This window comes from Nicotiana sylvestris, chromosome 10 (genome assembly GCF_000393655.2).
Source record: "Nicotiana sylvestris chromosome 10, ASM39365v2, whole genome shotgun sequence".
NCBI lineage: Eukaryota > Viridiplantae > Streptophyta > Magnoliopsida > Solanales > Solanaceae > Nicotiana > Nicotiana sylvestris.
This window is the reverse complement of record NC_091066.1, coordinates 119,823,557-119,843,263: the sequence shown is the minus strand read 5'-3', so window position 1 is coordinate 119,843,263 and position 19,707 is coordinate 119,823,557.

The window sequence follows — 19,707 nt, the reverse complement described above, 5'->3', positions numbered from 1 at the left end:
TTAACTCTGCTCACACTGTCAATCCTAGAGAAAACCCCTTTCGATAACTCTTAAAGGCTATTCTTCTGTAGCTTTCTCTCTTACTACCTAGCTGATTATTTTTCCCACTATCACTGTACTTCAGATTTAACTTAAACTCTTTGGGTTCTAACACACGTTTGGTGTTTTAAACTATTAACCACTCACTTTTGTTGACCTACCTAAGTAAATCAAATCGTACATCTACTAGCTCTACTGAAATTGCTAATTCACTATATCTACTCAAAACTTACTTACTATTCTTTTACTAACCACCTGCTAGCATCATGTTTTCTAGTCCTCTTTGAATAACTAAAGGGAAACAGAAGATTATTCCTAAAATCCCTCACCATCCGACCCTATTCTACGGTCACATACTATCTTATTTTTTTCTAAACTATGTACGTGGATCACACTTAGGGAATTCATCTGTCTTAAACAAAATTGGAATATCTAACCCCAACTTTCTATACAATACAAAATCATATCATACTATAAACATCCGGGGTAATCATTTAGTTACATAACCTAAGGGGGAACTGCCATATCTTTTATCTTACATCAATAGCTGCTTCTTATAGTAACTTACTAATGTGGTACTTTCTAGTTATAATATGAATAAATCTAACAACTTAAAATCATTCCCTGAAATTCACTATTGGCTGCTCTTGGTTCTCACTGCATACATTGTATCTTCTAGTCATTTGCATGAGTTGTACGAAATCACATCTTTGGTAGTAACAAATATTTCTGACTCCTAGGTATTTTACCCTTAGCTCTTTTCTGTCCGAAACTATAGTGACCAATGATAGGGTATGACATCTGAACTATCATCATCCAACTTATGGCTGCATTTCCAAGAATTAAAAATGAAATTGTTTCATGAGGTAAAACACATATGAATACGCTACCATACACAAACTTGTCCTTCAGAGTATATCATTATCTAATAAATCACTTCTTGCGCCATCCGGTGAGTCTTCGGTCTTAATCCAGACCTAAAATATGCGAAGGTTTCTCTATAATCATTGATACTTACATTTTATTTGAGAACCCATATGCATCACTGTATACTCACCAGTCACCAGAATTTTGATATACTAAAAATTGGAGATCCGGTAACTGAATAACTGATAATTGGCATACCGAATAACCATAAACTTGCTAGCTGAAAGGCTGCTAACTGATAACTGAGATAAACTGATAACCATAAAACATGATAAGTGCTTTTGTACTTTCTGATAAGGTTATGCTATAATCTGTACTACTATCCATTGCATCCCACTTCCAACATCCTCTCAAGTCTCATTTGTTACTAACTTGTACTCCATAATTATATGCCAATGGGAAATCATCCTCTCTAGACCTTGGGTTTTTCTTGCCCGTCTCTTGGGCATTCAATACGTTAGGAATTCAATAGGAAGAGAAGGTTACCTATTGCTCTAAGCTTCATGGTATGATCTAAAGTAGAAAGAAATGAGACGATCCTGGATGTCTTGGTAGTTAACCGTTTATATGAGTGGCCGGCACACACATATAAAGGAAACTCCACTAGACACAGCTTCATAGACTCCATAAGACTCTTGAACCTAGCGCTCTGATACCAAGCTTTGTCACGCCCCGAACCTGGGCCTGGACGTAACACGGCACTCAGTGCCTAATTACATATGATCGAGCGAACCAACTGGTTGGCTGAATCAACATGTGATATCATAATATACTAAATGTGGAAGATAAACTAACACAATGCTAATATACTGAAAGTCTGGATAATATAAATCAAAGTGCAGAAATATTAAAACAAGTCTGAAACATATATGTATCCAACATTGCTTAACATGAAAAGCCTGAGACTCTATCTAACTGTTACTCTAGTCTATGAAGCCTCTAATGAAGTACCAAAAACATTGACTGTCTGAAAATACTAAAGACTATAAGATAATTATAATTCCCCGAAAGAACTAGGGATCACCAAACAGCTGATACGAGAGTCCTAACGCTCTAAATCGTCAACCTGTAAATTATTACCTGCATTGTGAGATGCTGGCCCCGGGCAAAAGGGACGTCAGTATATTTGAGTTGCACTAGTATGTAAAGCAATTGAAAGAAAGAAATAAAAATGTTGAAACTGAAACTAAGTTGATAACTGAAAATTGATAATTGATAATTGATAACTAAAATGATAACTACTGAAACTAAAACTGAAATGATAACTAATAACTAATAACTGATAACTGATAACTGGTAACTGAAATGATAACTGATAATTGAAATGATAAAGGAAATAAGGATATGAATACTCCCTCTTCTGAATGATGAACAACTTGTTTATCTGAATAAGTTACAGCCTCGGGCCCAATATATATGTGCATAAGCTATGGCCTCAGGCCTAAGTATACGTATACATAACTACGGCCTCAGGCCCAAAAATGCATAAAGCATAAACTACGGCCTCAGGCCCAAGCATGCATAAAGCATAAACTACAGCCTCAGGCCCAAGCATACATAAATCATAAACTACGACCTCAGGCCCAAGTATGCATAAAGCATATAAACTACGGCATCAGGCCCAAATACAGGTGTTCAACATTCATGGATTTAAAATCAGGAAATGAGAATCATACTGCTGTCGAGCCCCCTTTTTCTATATGTGGGTCGAAATCGGGTATACGACATTGGAATGACAACTCTATTCCTTTTCGAGAATTGGGTCTTAGAAGTTGAAGAGTCGCCACCTAATGATTATAGTGCATTATGACACTTTAAGAAAGAATTAAGATGAAGAACCAGAGGTTGGGTAAGGGCAAGAAATTATCTCGAGGGGAAGGTGTTAGGCACCCCTCAAGATCCACAAGTGTGGTTCTCAGCCATGCTACAATTGTGACTTTAAGAAGACAAGTAGAAAAATAAAGTAAAGGGCTTCACATAGTTTTGCAAACAAGTTTAAGAGTTGAAGAAGTAGAGAGTTTAGAAAATTAGTTTTAAAAGAAAACTTAAAAATTAACAAGTAAAAGGGAAATGGGTCCTAGGTTTACCGATAATATGGATCACATCAATGCAATATCCAGCAATCACTCCTCAGAAGAGGGGTCGCACGTGATATTAGCGCACCGGTCATCATATCCATATTCTACCCTTCCCACCCCGTTAAGGTATTAAAGCGCGGAAAGTTTCATTACTTATTGCATGCTAGTACCCGTCCCAATCCTATCAGTCTCGGAGGCATTTAGTACTACTAATCCTAAAGGGAAAGGGATTTGGGGCCTTTTGAGAGTTTCAAAGGACAAAATACTAAGGCGTCAATCAAAACACATAATACAAGTAAAAATGGAGGCAGATAAACAAGTAAGGCTCAAGTAAACCTCCTTAAATCAGATAATCCATAGAGTTTAGCATGTCTTGCATGTACTCGTTTGGTCTTTAAGAATTAAAGCGATAAGCGGACTGATTCAACACATACTTTTAGATAGAAAGTCCGCATTAGGCTCACTCGAATACAGTTGTCAAAGACTGAGCCACTTTTATTAGTCAACTTTACCTTAAGTGTGGGACAGAACTACTGATTGTAAAGGAGTTGCAGAATAATATAAGTTTTAGAAAAGATTGCAGACTTAATACAAAGAAAATGGTTTAAAACGAGTTTCAGAAAACATACTTGTTTAAGAAAAAGAGTTGCCGAATTTTAACAAAAGAACTGAATTGTAGACTGATTCAAAAGGTTTATCAGATAAGTATAAAGAAGTGAGTTCAGATTGATTTGAAAAAATGTTTGTCAAATTATCAGGAAAGCAGTAAGTTTTCAGAAAATATGCACTGATTTGAGAATATTTATCAAGAAGGAAAGAGATGCACTGATTTGGTTGCAAGAAACGTTTTAAGGGTTCAGAAAACGTGCAGAAAGTCACTTGTTTTAGCAAAAAGGGTCAGTACTGTTTTAGACGAGTGAAACAATTCTGATTTGAAGTTCCTTTAGGCATGATCTCTACGAGTTACTAATTTTAATACCTTTCAAACGTTAACAACCTTATAAACATGATATCTATATGTTGATTTATCATTAAACCTAACGGTTTGCCTAATGTCATTATAAATGTAGAAATGCAAATCCCTATAGGCATGGTATCTATATGCATAGTTGCAGAAATCAGAAAGTTAGATCCTATAGGCATGGTTTCTACTTGTGAGATTGCATAGATTAACAGTAAAAGTCCTATAGGCATGGTTTCTACCCTTTTGTGCATAAAAGTAAATCCCCTCCCCTTTTCATTAGATCCCCGAGTTTATACAAATTATTACAGACCAGAAAAATAAGACAGCAATAAAAATACATTAGAAATTACAACTACATCCGAGCAACCTAATTCAGACTTAGTATCTAACAATATGAGATTGAACCACTTCCGAGATCTAGATTTCCAAAGCCTTCTCTTATCTAGGGTGTTTCAGATATCCAAGGAGTTTCAAGAACTCCAGGCAGTGCTTACACCCAAGATATTAATTAAAAAGAGTTATAGTGTAGTGTGGAAGGGCCAACCCTCAGGTGTCCAAGTTCAGAGGGAGCTCAGGGAGTCCCAAGGCAAGGCTCACAAGAGAGGGGCAGAACATAGTTTCTAAGAATGAGTGTAAGTGCAAGACGGGGGTTAGGGAGTGCTATGGCAGGCTGGTGGTCATGCCTAGCCATAGGATAGGCTGGCACACCCCGGACCAGGCCTGTTCGGCCAACAAAGAAAAGCACAGACCTATTGAAGGTCAGACTATGGTCTTGACAGTGATTAGGACACTGTCGGACCAAAGTCATAGGCTCAAAATACACATAAAGGGAAATGGGAATGGGAATTGAAAGAGTTTAGGACTCAGGGAGTCCAATCCATATACATGAACAACAATATCAAGTGTTGTCATGTTTTTTGAACCATAACTCAACATACAAAGGGTTTAGGGATGGGGATTCATATAGTAGCAGGAATAAACAAACTTGCAAAAAGCAGTAAAATAAACAAAGAGAAGGCTGAAGCATAAACACATAAGAGAGAGGCAGAATTTAAACAAGAAGAGACATACCAGTTGCAAAAAAGTAAGCAGGAAGAAAAGCAGAATACTTGCAGCCAAAGCACAATCAGAGAAGAGGATTCTAGCTTATGAGTTCAGAGAAAAACTCGAACGCTTTTAAGAAAAACTAAGAGTATTTGAGAGAAGAAATAATGACTTATGTTGTGTGTGTTCGTGTCTTTGAAAGAGAAGAGTATATGTATTTATAGTTTTGAAAACGAGTAAAGAATAAGGTAACAAGTATAGCTTTAACACAAATATGGGCATAATCACAATCAGAATCAATTAACACAAGACTTCCCTTTAATCAAGAGATTATTGTTCAGACGGATGCTAACAGGATCAAAAATAAGGAAAGAAAATCAGTCTGTAAGCAGAATGGTTGTTGCCATAAAAGGAGTAGTAAAATCATACAATAGGTATTTAAGTCCAAGTACAGGACTGTACTTATTTTTGGAAAAGGTTTAGTAAGGCCAAACCAAGAAAGAGAATCAATTAACCCTTAACAGGAGAGTAAGAGGGAAAAGTTTTGAAATCAGTTATGAGTTTGAAAATCAATCATAGAAGTGACTCAGTATATAAAGAAATGCACAAGTAATAGACATGTGAGGCCAAGCTATGACAAAAGAAACAACATACAGTAGTAGCATAGAGCAAGCATTCGAAGAATGATAGTCAGGTTTCAATGGTTTAGTAATAGAGAAAAGGATCAGAGGCATGCAAAGAGCCGAGTGAAAATCATACTTGAGTTTGACAGGTAGCAAGAACTCAGAACCAAAAGAGTCACATAAAGAAAAAAGAGAGTTGAAGTAAAGGAATCACATTGAGCAATTTCAACAGACGAAGAACTTCAGGAACTCAAATAGACCCCCAAAGAACTAGGGTTTTTAAAATCAATCAGGTTTAGAGGCGATAAACAAGTGAAACAAGCAAACAAATTCAGAATCTCGAATAAACCCCAAAAATTAGGGTTTTCAACATGCTAACTCAGGTAAAAAAACAAGGTAACCGAATGTTAACAAGTAGACTAAGAAACTCAAACAAAATCTCAAGAATTAGGGTTTTAAACATGCTAACTCAGATAGAAAACAACACAAGCAAAACACAGTAAAACATGTTGAGAATCAGAGAAGAGATTCGAAATACCTTAACATAAAACCCTAATTAAAGAATAAAGAGTTTTGAAAGCAAAAAATTAAAGAAACTTTGAGAAATATGCTTAGAAAGTTCAAACACATATAGATCCAGGGCAGATAAAATCGAAGGAACCTTAGAGATTAGGATTTCGTAAGAAACCCAGGCGATGAAAAAGGCTTTGAAAACTATCGATCTAAGCAGGAAAGTCGAAGATCAAACTCGAATAGCCATGGCTGGCCTGGAAAAAGGTTGAAGACGATCGGAGAACAGTCATCAAGAAAAGGCTTGGTCGAAACCCCTTCAAGATCTGGTCATAGGACCTCAAAGACGAGCACGTAGAGGCCATGAGAGGCTGGTCCAGGTCTCCGATGAGCTTGGGAAACCATGGATTAGGGTTTCAGTGAGAGGAGGCGGCTAGGGTTTGAGGTGGGTTGAGAGAAAGAAGGGATTCAAAGGCGGCGTCTCTGAAGATATGGGGTAGGTTTAAGGGTCATTTGAAATTAAAAAGGAAAGAATCAATAATGGTCATTGATCTAAGTGATCAACAGCCGAGATTAAACAGGGTTATGGGCTGGGTCGGTTGAGTAGGTGCTGGGTCGGGTTAAAGGTAATTGGGTTGGGTAGTTTGGGCTCGAATTTGGGGCTGAGTTGGGTTAATTAGGGGTGCCAAATTGGCTGAAATTGAAATACAATTGAGGCTAGATTGTAAATAGCCACTTTTCCCATTTTGTTTTATAAAAAAGCAAAAACGATTTTAAGAACAAATTAAAAGTACCAGGTAAAGAAATATCATATAAATATTAATTAAAAAATGCTGGGGTTAATTTTATAATTATAAGATGCTATCAATTACAAAATAGGCTATAATTGCAATTATATGCAATTTAGCTTTTAAAAATGCCAAACGAATTTGTAAAAATGTGCAAAAAATCACCTTAATTGTATTTTGGTGTAAATATGAGAATGGAAATAAATTATTCACAAAAATGATAATTTTGAGAGCAATTACTGGATTTTGTACTACTGAAATAGACAATAAACTAATTTTAAAATCTTACAAATTAGGGAAAATACCAAAACTCCTGGGCATGCTCATATATGCATACACATGCCATTTTGAAAGTATTTGAGTATATAAAAAAAATACCTGGGGAAAAATTGGGCATCAACAACTGCAATACATGATAGTGAAGTACTGAATCACACTGAGTTACATGATACTGGAATACTGAATCACATTGAATTACATAATACTGGAATACTGGATGACACTGGGTTACATAATACTGGAATACTGAATAGGACTAGACTGAGATATGTATTCTTGAAGTGATTATGAACACTGAAATTTCAACTGTTTATGGCATACTGAGTAATCTATACTAAGACTCGGGGGGCATCAAACCCAAGTCTATATTGAATACGCACTGAGCTCACAACGTTCATAATGAAAGTCATGAATGAGTTATGAAGCTAGAGAATAAAAGTTCTACAACTATTCAAGGAACTAGGCTAAACTCTATTTTTGAGGCAATTAATAATGTCGTAAAAGAAACTTAGTGTAGGGAGAATCATTAACATTACCAAACATAGAGAGTTAGCCTCACATACCTTAGCTTCCTGACCTTGAGCGTAATACAACGTTTGTCAACCTTTTCAACTTTAATCTATAGCAATACAAGTCAAATGGATTTCATATTAGCTATGATGCTCATGTTTTGGTCACTTAAGTATTTTATCAAACATTTGGTGAAAATAAAGCTTCATATTTCTCTTATTAATGGCGTCTCTACACCCAACAACACATTCTCTTATTTCAAGATAAATTCTAAAGTCTCAAATGATTATAATCAACTGTCACGACCCAGATTACCTACCCTCGGGAGTCGTGATGAAGCCTATTAGTGTGAGCTAGGCAAGCCAATTATTTGAACAGATTACCTTTTTACCCATTTTATATTCCTTAACAATTATGTAGCAATAACATTTAAACAACGGAATTTAACATAAGCGAAAGAAAATGCAATAAACTATCTGAACATGAATCCAATACAATTGTTTGAACCACTTGGCACACCTCCTTTTTCGCCCGCACCGCAGTAAAGGGATGCGGAAGGGAGTTTTTCCAATTAAAGGACAATCGAAACAGGATTTATTATTTAAGGATCAGAGTCGCCACTTGGGAGATTTATGGTGTCCCAAGTCACCGGTTTTAATCCCGAATCGAGGAAAAGAATGACTCTATGTTACAGTCCGCAAACCAGAAATCCGGATAAGGAATTCTGTTAACCCGGGAGAAGGTGTTTGGCATTCCCGAGTTCCGTGGTTCTAGCACGGTCGCTCAACTGTCGTATTTAGCTTAATTATCTGATTTTATACAATTATGAACTTATGTGCAAACTTTAAACTCTTTACTGCTTTTATTATTATTATTATTATTATTAACAGAGAATTACAACATTGTGAAAAACATATATCGAACCACGTCACATCAATGTACCCGTGGTTATCGACACATTTTGACTCTGTTGAGATTTGGATTTGGGTCACATAAATGTGCACCCGAGTTTTTAAGAAAGTAAATTGTTAAAGGCGCGCCTAAAGCGACTAGCGTATCATTATTTTGGGTAAGGCCGTGAAATTTGCTAAACGTCCGATCCCGAAGTCTATACAATTATTAACCAATTATTGAGGGCCCTACAACTTGTGCGTTTTATTGGCGAGGCTCATCTCGTTTATTTTAAAAGGATAATCCTAGAGTGCCTACATTTTTTCTATTAAATTTGTCTCTAAAAATGAAAGAGAAAAGGTCCTAATTTATTTACATGCTTACGAGTTGTTATAGTCGGGTTCCGAACGCAATTTGTTAAATCAGAATGTAAACACAATATGGACAGCCCGTTGGCCAACGTGGGCCCAGGTTCACCGCATGTAGTATTAAACGTGACTTGGGCCGTCTTATTCCAATATTGGGCCTAGTTAATTATTTCTACACATGTTCACAATTTTTGCACTTACAGAGATATAAGATGATAGTATCTAACTAAGCAAGTTACATGCAAGTTTTAGAAAGAGCAATTAATTGGAATGAAGTAACTTAAGGGTCTAGTTTTAATCCTAAATTCAAGCAATTGATTGTTGGAGTTGGATTGCCGTGATATTAAAACAGTCTACATGGCCTGGTTTTATTTAACATGCATTTGAACCTATACTACCTAATAACCAAACTAAAACAACAGAATATTATTGACTACATTACTATAACATTGTCCAGTTATACAGAAATGGCAGAAATTTAACACTGCGGAACAGTAGTGTATAGAATGTCCTAAGTGTATAGAATGTCCTAAGTACAATCAGTAACAAAACTAAATCAAATTAAAATTTCAACTCTTTATTTGTATTCATGCTTCATATTTCAGCTTACAGTAACCACCGTATCAGTTGTGTATCTGGTATTTCCAATACAAGAAGAGGAAGGTCAACAAAGTAGTATGTAACACAACAACAGCAACAATAACCAGCAACAACCAGCAAACGGGACACCCAGTGACAGATTTGAAAACCAACACGATTCCAGCACACTCAATGAAACAATATCAACGCAAACCAATGTAGACCAGGAATAACGACTCAAGAAACCACTTAAAAATCTCAATTAAATGGTAAAAAACGATTCTGATTTTCAGTAGTAAAGAAGACCTCACTTTTTCAAAATGAATTCTCCCTCTGTATATCCAGTGTATCTAGAGTGTATATCGGGTGTATACTACTCTCTCTTTAGATTTCCAGAATGTTTTTTTCTATTCCGAAAAATCTCCAATTCTCTCTTAATGTTCAAAAAATTCTCTCAAACTCTCTTAAAAATCCGTCTTCGAATCCCCCTTAACTTGTGTCAAACTCTTCTTTATTTATAGCCAAACTTGAAGCACTTCAATTAAATTCCCACCATCTTCTATCCATCCTCCTTTTGAATCCCATTACTTAATGTTTTGTCCCTCACTATATTAAACAAATATTAATTCCCACTAACACATATCTTTTCTTTATTTAATTCCCTCATTCCCCACTACCGCATGCTTTGTCCCTCACTATATTAAATAAATATATTAATTTCCACTACCACTTGTCTTGTCCCCCACCATGTATTAAAAAATGTATTAATTTAATATTATTAGTACTTAGTGGACAGAACACTCAAATTAATCATTTTTTAAAACTTAAAATCCCGAAAATGCCCGTGAAACTACTGAAATTACCATTCTACCCCTAAAAATACTGCAATTTACCATTCTACCCCCATCAGCTATAACCAATCCACCTAATCAATTAACCAAAATACAGCAGCTATAACCAATTCCTAATCAAATTTTATCAACAAATTTAAGCTAGAAACTTAGATTATGTCAAATATCATCAAAACAAAGACTAAGGATTCAGGGAACCAAACCATATGATGAACAATAAAGAAACAACTGAAATCATTTTGACTGAACAACATTTTTAACAACAAACATACTTTCAGATTCAATAACAGTAACAAATTGAACATAACAAACAAGTAGATTCAAATCACTAAACTCAATAATCAATTGAACTTCAAATTAAATCTAACAACATTACAACCAAGATAAAGGATTCAAGTGATTAAACTAACACACTTCTATATTAAAACTAAACAAGAACAAATGAATAAAAACAAACTGAAGAAATAATCAAGAAATGATAAACAACGAACAAGAAAAGAATCAAACATATACTGATTTCAGATCCGAGAATATCAAACAAAATACGGACAGAAATGAAACTTAAACCAACTAACCGGAAATGACCGCAACGGAACAGAAACTCGGACAGCAACCTCGACGTACCGGATCTCGACTCAACGAAAACCCACCTTCTCTTTTAACCTCGACGAACTCAGAACGACAAACGACGATCTCGACGAATTGAACCTGAAGAACGATGAGACATCAGCTGAGTTTCCAGGGGTGGTCGTTTGATGATGAAACTGGACAGAAATGGTGGTTGCGAGGCTGTGCGATGGGCTGAAGAAGGAAGCAGTTGCGTTTGGTGTTCGATGAATGACGAAGCAGCTATGGTTGTTTGGACGTGAGGGAGGCGTCGTACTGGTTTTTTCGGCGACTGGAGGGGTCGTTTGGACGTGAGGCTGTATGTGTGCACGTTGAGCAGACCGACGAAGAAGAAGAAGAAGAAGAAGAAGAAGAAGAAGAAGAAGCCATGACGTTGTCTGGTTGGCTGCGTCGCTGGTGGTTATGGAGGCTGGGCTGTTGGTTCGAAGAAGACGAGGAAGAATAGCCATGGACGACGAAGGAGCTGGAGGTTGGGGTCAGCCATGGGAGGGCAGCCATGGGAGCTGGATCTTGGGGTCGTTTGGAGAAGATGGAGAGAAGAGGGGGGGAAAGGCGGATGTTTTTATGGTTTAGGAAAAATGAAGAATGAAAAATGGGAAGAGGGGGGGTAACTCGTTTGGGTTATGGGGCGGACCGGGTCGGGTTGACCCGGTGGGGGTTTGGGTTGGATAAGGGGTTATTTGGTTTGGGCCTGTGGTTTAAAATTAAAGAAAAAGCCCAATCTGATTTTATTTTTCTTAAAATAAAACTAAAATTCTAAAAATCCTAAATTAGCCTATAGAACTAAATCAATTTATAAAAATGCTAATTAACTCTTAATAACAATTAACACACAATTAAATAGCAATTACGATAAAATCACACAATTTGGACATTAAGTGCTAAAAATGCAACGTACGTTATTTTTATGATTTTTTGTTCTTGTAAAACAAACTTAATTGCTCCTAATTGTATAATTAAATCCTAAATGCAAATGCGACATATTTTTGTATTTTTTATTAATTTAACAAATAAACATGCATGGACAAATACAAATAATTATCCAAAAATGCCACAAAATCCTCAAAATTGCACACAAAAGGAAAATTGTTTTATTTTGAATTTTTGGGAGTAATTCTCATATAGGCAAAAATCACGTGCTTACAGCTGCCCCTCTTTGTCCGAAAACACGAAGAGTTTTCGTGCAAAGAAAAAGTGAGCAGATACGAGCGATTTTTGCCCATCCGAGTACTCCGTGTGAAACATTTTTTTGAAAGATTTAACCGAGCCTTTGCTTCGAAGGTTTCCTACATATCCCTAGCTAAAAGGGAATCAGGTTAATGTAGTTCGGGAAGTTTTGGTAGCTGGGACTACCATGGGACTGCAATGTTACTGCTGTTGCATGTTGTTATTACTGCTTGCCGACCTCCTTATTACACCATGCTGAAAGAAAACAAGAAGCTAGAATAAACTATAGTCTATGAATTACAAAATCTTATCTAGATCTTCAGTCGTGCTCTTGTGTCTCTTGTTGCTTTGATGTCTCGGCGACTCCTCGGGTATTTCTTTACTTCTGATTTGTCTTGTATTCTCCCTTGACTGCCGATCTCGAACTGCTTATTTCCTTCTCGTGAGCTTCGCATTATTTTTTATCGAATCTTGAACTGCCTTCCTCTGCTGGGGATTTTTGTTGTTTCCCGCTAGGGATTTCGGTTATATTCCGCTGCTTTACTGACTTCAAACTTCAATGTATTCCTCTGTTATCTGGGCAGGCTCCCAACTTCAAAACTTGAGATGTAAAGACTGAAATGTATTCCTCTGTTATATGGGCGGGCTCCCAACTTCAAAACTTGAAATGTAAAGACTGAAATGTATTCCTCTGTTATATGGGCGGGCTCCCAACTTCAAAACTTGAAATGTAAAGACTGAAATGTATTCCTCTGTTATATGGGCGGGCTCCCAACTTCAAAACTTGAAATGTAAAGACTGAAATGTATTCCTCTGTTATATGGGCGGGCTCCCAACTTCAAAACTTGAAATGTAAAGACTGAAATGTATTCCTCTGTTATATGGGCGGGCTCCCAACTTCAAAACTTGAAATGTAAAGACTGAAATGTATTCCTCTGTTATATGGGCGGGCTCCCAACTTCAAAACTTGAAATGTAAAGACTGAAATGTATTCCTCTGTTATATGGGCGGGCTCCCAACTTCAAAACTTGAAATGTAAAGACTGAAATGTATTCCTCTGTTATATGGGCGGGCTCCCAACTTCAAAACTTGAAATGTAAAGACTGAAATGTATTCCTCTGTTATATGGGCGGGCTCCCAACTTCAAAACTTGAAATGTAAAGACTGAAATGTATTCCTCTGTTATATGGGCGGGCTCCCAACTTCAAAACTTGAAATGTAAAGACTGAAATGTATTCCTCTGTTATATGGGCGGGCTCCCAACTTCAAAACTTGAAATGTAAAGACTGAAATGTATTCCTCTGTTATATGGGCGGGCTCCCAACTTCAAAACTTGAAATGTAAAGACTGAAATGTATTCCTCTGTTATATGGGCGGGCTCCCAACTTCAAAACTTGAAATGTAAAGACTGAAATGTATTCCTCTGTTATATGGGCGGGCTCCCAACTTCAAAACTTGAAATGTAAAGACTGAAATGTATTCCTCTGTTATATGGGCGGGCTCCCAACTTCAAAACTTGAAATGTAAAGACTGAAATGTATTCCTCTGTTATATGGGCGGGCTCCCAACTTCAAAACTTGAAATATAAATTCTTCAGGCAGGCGAGATTTCAACAACAACTTTGAAAATGAAATCGCCATTCTGTTCTTCAGGGGGGGCTCCTAACCTCAACAACAACTTCGAAAAATAAATCGTCATTCTGTTCTTCAGGGAGGGCTCCTGACCTCAACAACAACTTCGAAAAATAAATCGCCATTCCTTTCTTCAGGCGGGCAAGATTTCAAAAACAACTTTGAAAATTAAATCGCCATTTTGTTCTTCAGGGGGGGCTCCTGACCTCAACAACAACTTCGAAAATAAATCGTCATTCCGTTCTTCAGGGGGGGCTCCTGACCTCAACAACAACTTCGAAAAATAAATCGCCATTTCTTTCTTTAGGCAGGCGAGATTTCAACAACAACTTTGAAAATGAAATCGCCATTCCGTTCTTCAGGGGGGGCTCCTGACCTCAACAACAACTTCGAAAAATAAATCGCCATTCCTTTCCTCAAGCGGGCGAGATTTCAAAAAAATAAATCGTCATTCTGTTCTTCAGAGGGGGCTCCTGACCTCAACAACAACTTCGAAAATAAATCGCCATTCTATTCTTCAGGGGGGGGGATCCTGACCTCAACAACAACTTCGAAAATAAATCGCCATTCCTTTCTTCAGGCGGGCGAGATTTCAACAACTTCAAAAAATAAATCGTCATTCTGTTCTTCAGCGGGGGCTCCTGACCTCAACAACAACTTCGAAAAATAAATCGCCATTGTTTCCCCTTACCTCCTGAACCATTTTCCTTCTAACTTGAATTATCTTCTTTCAACTGCTTCCCTCAAAACTGGTGTCTTATTCCTCCAAAAACTGCTGGGTACAAACCGGTGTTTTATTCACAACTATGTTATTTTCCTTCTTCACAGACTACTTCCTTTAAAGCTGGTGCCTTCCTTCCACTTGGAACTACTTTCCTCAAGCTGGTGTTTTCACTTCTCTGAAACCTGCCGGGGATAACACTGTTGGGGAATTATCTTCCTTCTTTAAGACTAGTTACTTTCCTCCCTTTAACAATGGTGGGGATGATACTGATTCAAAGACCATTACCCTTAAAACTTGGGTTATCTTGCTTCTTTCAAGATTGCTTTCTTTAAAACTTGTATTCTTTCTCCCGTAAACTGCGGGGAATTCCACTTCCTTTAAAACTTGTGTTATCTTCCATCTTCCCCAAGTGGGTATCTGATTTCAAGAAAATTTTCGCAATGAGAGAAAATATTCTGCCCCAGTTTGATAATCTTCTTTGTGGCCATGTCTTCCTACTGTCAATAATATTTCCTTTCCCTGTTTCAAATCAAAGAGAAATTTGTTAGTTTAAAACGTGGTGAGTGGTCGTGCCACTTCTGCTGGGGATAGTTTTTCCCTTTTTCCTTTCCCTGCTTTGCTACAAAACTTGCTGGGGATGATATTATTTGCTGAGGATGATACTTCTGCTGGGGATGGTTTTTCTTTTCTCTTCCTTCCCCGCTCTGTGTTGTCCGACCATTGTGGAACTTGGTCGAGAATCTGTCAAAGTTGTTCCTGTATCTCGCAAATCTGCTGGGGATCCTCATAACCTTTTAACTGTTGCTTTTTCCGTTTCTCTCCAACTTCCCCTGGAAATTTGGTCCTCTTGGGATCTAGACCCATTCATCATTTGGTCTTACGACAAACTTCTTTTCGCTTTGTCGCCTTATTTTGGCCTGTCCTATTCGCCTTTTTGCTTTGCACCGTTTTGGGCAACTGGTAGTAAGCTCTGAAAATCCTTTTCAAAAACAGATTGCTGGGGAGGTAAAGTCTTTAAACCAAGAAATGAAAAAGTGATGATTTCGAAAAATAGAAAAAGAAGAAGTCTTTCTGAACAAATGCTGGGGAGAAAGAAAGAAAAGAACTTATCTGGATGATATAACCGATCCCAACGATCATGTCGTGCATTCCGAATTAATCATCCCAGTCTATTTATATCAATCAATCCTTCGGACAGCCTCATCTTGCTGGGGATAAACAATCACTCAACTCTTTGCCAAATGCGGATCCTTCCCGCCAATTTTGTCTTGTCGCCTCATAGTGCCCTTCGAGGGGTTTTCACTAATAAGACTTTCTCATTTATCTCAACTCCCGTCGTCTTATGGTTCCTTTGAAGGTTTTCACCGATAAGACTCTCTCGTTTTATTTCTCTCATCTTCCGTCGCCTTATGGTGCCTGTGAAGGTTTTCACCGATAAGACTCTCTCATTTTAATTTATTTTTTCAGCTGGGGATTAGAGTGTTACCGATATGACTCTTTCTGCCGGGGATTCTTTTCGGCTATCAATTTATTTCCAGTTTATGATCCTCTTCTCTGCTGGGGATCAGAGTGTTGTTCCCGACTTCCGTTTGCATGACTTGGCACTTCTCGGATATTGATCGGGAAGTCTTTTTTGGACATCAATATGGGTTTTTGTGTATGGCTAAAAAAAGGGGGGTATCAAGAGTTCAAAATAATTTTGATGGGTAAAACAGTACAACTCTTGGAATCACACTTTCTTTCCAAAATTACAAACACAAACTTCTGCCCCAGTTTTTCTTGCATGGGGATTATATATATATATATATATATATATATATATATATATATATATATATATATATATTGTTATGCTATGTTACATTACGCGTTCTATGTTACACTATGACCGAGCCGTGAGGCGCCTACGTATCCTTCTTTGAGGAATCAGGTCAAACGTAGTTCCCAATTCCTTTATTTTTTTTTCTTGTGACTTTTATTTTGTCTTTATTATCATTATTTGTTTTTCTCTTCTCTTTTTCTTTCATTTTCATTACTGATTCCAAAAGAGGGGTATGAAAGAATAAATAAGGCTCAAAAGAGGAAGCAAAGGTTAAAGTGTTTGGATAGAAGAAAGAATTGCCTCCGTCATTTCATTCTCCGATAAATGCTAAGTACAAACAACCAACAATTACAATTACAAGAAATCATACATAATATCTCTTGACTGCATCAGAATTGATAGCCATGTCGACGCATTTCCCTTCGATATCTGTTAAACATAAAGCGCCATTGGGCTTGCTCTGTTCAGATTGCGATAATCAACACACACCCTGATTTTTCCATCTTTTTTTGGCACTGGCACCACATTAGCCAACCAATCAGGATATCGAGCGACCCGAATAACCTTAGCATTCAGCTGTTTGGTTACTTCTTCCTTAATCTTCACACTCATGTCGGTTTTGAACTTTCTCAATTTTGCTTGACGGGAGGAAATGCCGGGTCAGTGGGCAATTTGTGAACCACTAGATTGATGCTTAAACTCGGCATGTCGTCGTATGACCATGCAAAACGTTTTTGAATTCAATAAGTGCTTTGATTAGTTCTTCCCTGATGTTTGGTTCAATGTGGACGCTTATCTTAGCTTCCCTGATATCATCCGCATCCCCTAGATTGACGGCTTCCGTGTCATTTTAGTTGGGCTTGTTTTTTTTCCTTCAAATTGGCTCAACTCTCTGTTAATTTCTTCGAAGGCTTCATCCTCATCATATTCCAACTCATCATCATAATCTTGTACTATAAGTTCGAAATCAGATTGATTTTTTAGACTAGGTTGAAGATCCGTCGTGCATGTCATGTCATTAGAACCAGTATAAAGAGAACTGTTCAGAAGAGAAAAAGAAGAAGAAAAATTAAAACAAAATAAGGAATGAAGAAAAAAAAACTTTCACTTTATTAAAATACGGGATAGCAAGGTTTCACACTTTGGCGAGCACAAAAAGAAATCTGGATTACAACCCTGGAATAATCCAGACAACAAGAAAGAAAATCAGAGCCCACTACCAAGACTCCCTTCGGATAGGAAGAAGAGTAGCCATTCAATTGTTGATTTTTGCTTTCAACCCCACAAACTGTACATCCGCCTTGCTGGACCCTTCCCCCATCACCATAATTGGCTTGTCATCTACACACTACACCACTGCTTTTCCACTGGTCGGTTTTTCTTTCGAACTATTTTCACTGGCACAGATCGTCATTACCATTTGTGAGGGCTTCTTAAGCTCCCCTCCCTTGTGTACTAGTTCGATCATGTGGGTTTCATGGTGCGCCGGTAGCAGATTCTGGTTAATGTTTGGTGCTTCTAGAGCCTGAACCTCGATCCTATTTGTATCAATAAGCTCTTGCACGACATTCTTCAACTTCCAACATTTCTCAGTATCGTGTCCGGGAGCCCCCAAATAATATTCACAGCTCGCTGACGGGTCAAAATTTCTAGGAAGGGGATTTGGCAATTTGAGCTCAATAGGATTCAACAGGCCTAACTGCCTCAATTTGTGGAACAGAGTAGTATAGGATTCTCCCAGTGGAGTATATTTCTGCTTCCTCTCATTCTTGAAAGCTTGATTCCCACGGAAACCTGACCCTGGAGGATTTCTATAGGCCCTCGGAGGTGGATATGTGTATTGTGGATGTGGGTATGTGTTTTGTGGAGGTGGGTATGTATTTTGTGAGGGAGGTGTATGCCATTGCGGTTGAGCCGGAGGTTGGGTATATGCTTGGGCGTGATGGGCGGAAAAGCGTGGCTCTGATGGTGGGTAGTAGGGTTGTGGAAGGCCATATGGCGTGTGTGGGTAATTTGAGTGATGGGGTCTGGGCTGGTAGTGAGGGGGGAACCTCCGAATCTGGACCAAGTACCTGCCTCGACTGTTGCGACCTCATCTCTCTTCTTTTTCCCGAGCGCACCTCCCGTGCCGATTTGGATAGTCTGAGTTGTGGCCTCAATTGTCGAATAGCTCATTATCTTGTTGGACCTAAGTCCCTCTTCAACCATACTGCCCATTTTTATTACTTTGTTGAAAGATTTACCAACTGACGTCACCAGGTGACCGAAGTAAGTTGGCTCCAAAGTTTGTAAGAAGTAGTCCACCATTTCACCTTCCCTCATTGGTGGATCAACTTTTGCTACTTGTTTTCTCCAACGGAATCCGAATTCCCTGAAGCTCTCTCCAGGATTTTTCTCAAGTTTCAACAGTGTGAGACGGTCAGGGACGATCTCAAGGTTATACTGGAAGTGACCTGCAAATGCTTGTGCTAGATCGTCCCAAGTATACCACCTGCTAGGATCCTGCCTCGTGTACCATTCCAGTGCGTACCCGTTTGAACTTTGACCAAAATAAGCTATCAGCAGCTCATCCTTTCCACCTGCCCCTCTCATCTTACTACAAAAACCTCGTAGATGTGCCATGGGATCACCATATCCCTCATATAGATCAAACTTTGGCATCTTAAAACCTGCCGGCAACTGAACATCAGGGAAGGGACACAGATCTTTATAGGCCACACTAACTTGGCTGCCCAATCCATGCACATTCCTGAAGGATTGCTCCAGGCTTTTCACTTTACGAAGCACTTCATCCTGCTCCGGATTCTTAGCCAGCCTCTCAGTTTCTACTGGGAGCTAAAGGTGAGGGGTGTAAGTGTATGGCTCGGGTGCTTTGAAGGTGAGTTCAGGAGGATAGTACTGGTTGTCGTGAACCTGAAACACTGGTTCATCGGTTGATTTTTGCAACGTGGCGGGTGGAGGTGCCACGAAAACAGGAACAGTTGGTAGAGGAGGATTTTGTTTGGGTGGTGGAGCTTGGGGATTATAGGAAGTTTCCCCTTGATAGTATTGGGCAATGGGGAAACTCGTTGATGGACCAGTGGGAGGGTGTTCCGGAGTCCGAGCCGGGGGAAGGATTTGTTGGCTATTTTTGCAAAAGGGAAGGTTGGACCCGATGAGGGTTGCCTACGTATCTCACACCCGGTGAGAATCAAACCGGCGTAGTTCGGGCCGATCAAGAATAAAGGAAATAAACTAACTCTTTTTTCCCGAATAAAATACTTACAAAGAAGAAAGAAAATATTT